We start from the raw sequence: 2150 nt of genomic DNA, 5'->3' as shown, positions 1-2150 counted from the left end.
CACAGTCTCACGAGGTTAGAGCACATTAGCTCTTTATTGCCCTTATCTCTCCTTTCCCTTTCTCAAATCCTCTTCTTAGAGGTCAACTAGCTGTAGTCTTCACTTGGGTGTACCACGTGAAGACCACACTGTTGGAACAAACCATTCTCTCATATTGCTACATGATAACATAGTACTTAAGTTCTTACATATAACAATTGTATTCGTGATGTTTTGTCCATTTTATACTCACGTGATTTACCCTAACATCTAATTGTATTGCTGCTCACTTATATTTCCTGATTGTCGAATTCTGAAAGCTTCTCTTTTCTTCTTCAAGCTTTCATTTATACAAACTATAAACAAACCTCATCCCTCATAATCTTTTCAGCGTTGCTTCAAGATATCATAGACTGAGTTGTTTTGTTTCTGTTTGTTCTCTGATCAGGATTCTCTGAATCCTTTAGGTTATGAGCCCAGCGCTTACCGCTTCGATCAAGATCAACCCGAAGGTAGATTAAAGTTCTGAACACGTTCTGGTAGCACAGAATACGTCAATTCAAACTTAAAATACCCACCCACCTCGAAATCCCCTTTTCGACCTTCAATTAAGATTCGAACCTTATCATTTCAATCAAACTGTCATTATCTTCGCTGAACTTCGAAATCTTATTGATTGTACAACTACATTACCCCGCAATCCCAAGTTACCAAACTGGCAACCACGGATCCCGCGGATCCCGGCGTTTCGCATTCTGAGTCTTCCCCACCCAAGTCAGATCCCACCCCTCAGTCCACCATGACTACGACTGCGAACGCCACATTCTCTAACTCTTCAAACTCACACTCATCGCTATTACTCGGTGCAATACCCAAACTAAACGACACCAACAAAGTAGACTGGAAGATCGGTATCAAAACATACCTCCGTAGTCGTCAACTTTGGAAATATGTCGAACGTGACATTAAACTTTCTGGTGCTGATCTAAAGGATCCAGACAAAGTTGAATCCCTTGAGGCCGAACGTGCCGGTGTACTCGAAATCATACGAGCTACGGTGCTCCCAACTCGACTGCCACTTATTCGAGGAATCGAGGACCCTAAACAGGCGTACGAAACCTTACTCAAACAGGTCTCTCAGGACGATGGCCTTGAGGTTGCTACCCTCATTGCCAAGGTCGCGAACACACAATACTCTGGAACGGAAACGGTCTCATCTTTCCTTGATGGGATTAACAATCTTCACACCCAATTAGCTGAAGCCACATCAACTGATCCTGATCTAAAAATCAGTGACAAGCTATTGGCTGTTTTCCTTCTCCTGAGTTTTCCCGGTGAGCAATTCGGAACTATACGCGACCAACTATTTGGTGATTTGAAAAATCTATCGACTTCGAAGGTCATATCCCAACTTCGGACTAAATCAGCACTCACTGAAGTTGATGATGTCACTGTTGCAATGAATGCCACTGCCAAGCCTTTTAACAACCCTAAAGTTTTGGCACCGGCTCACCCTGCACCTTATCGATCAGATAAATCGCCCAATGCTCTCTGCCACCTTCGTGAGCATTGGCAATCCAATCACACAAATGGTTCTTGTTCCAAGCAGCAAAATCGTCGGACTGGGAACAACGGAATGCAGCACTCTCGTCCGAAACCGTTCTCTTCTGGTAACATCTCAGACCAAGAGAAAATCAGACGATACAACCAATTGTCTGCTGCGGGTGTCATTGGTTACAACGCCACAGTACCTGACACCCAAGCTCCTGCTGTTTCTAATCCTCCTTCGACTGCTCCTGCTGACAACGATCCAACGTGTCAATTTGCAACTTCTTACAATGTCACTGTCTCGGAAGTACCTACTGAGGAAGTAACCGTTCAACTCTCATCAGACTATCCTCAAAACTCCGATGTACACCGACCGACTTTAGCTGACACTGCTTGCAATCGCCACATGTTTGGTGATGAGATGTTGCTAGACGACATACATGAAGTCGCACCCGTCTGGATCAACGTCGCGAACGCCGACAAGTCTTCTCGCATTATGGCCAACAGAATGGGAACTGCTCGACTCAGTGCAATCAACAATGAGGGAGTCTCAGTCGTTATTGACGTACCCAATGTGTTGTTCTCTTCCAAGCTTCCCGCCAACTTACACTACAAGAAAGATA

Source organism: Melampsora larici-populina (genome assembly GCF_000204055.1).
Source record: "Melampsora larici-populina 98AG31 unplaced genomic scaffold MELLAscaffold_45, whole genome shotgun sequence".
Lineage (NCBI taxonomy): Eukaryota > Fungi > Basidiomycota > Pucciniomycetes > Pucciniales > Melampsoraceae > Melampsora > Melampsora laricis-populina.
This window is presented reverse-complemented; position numbering follows the sequence as displayed.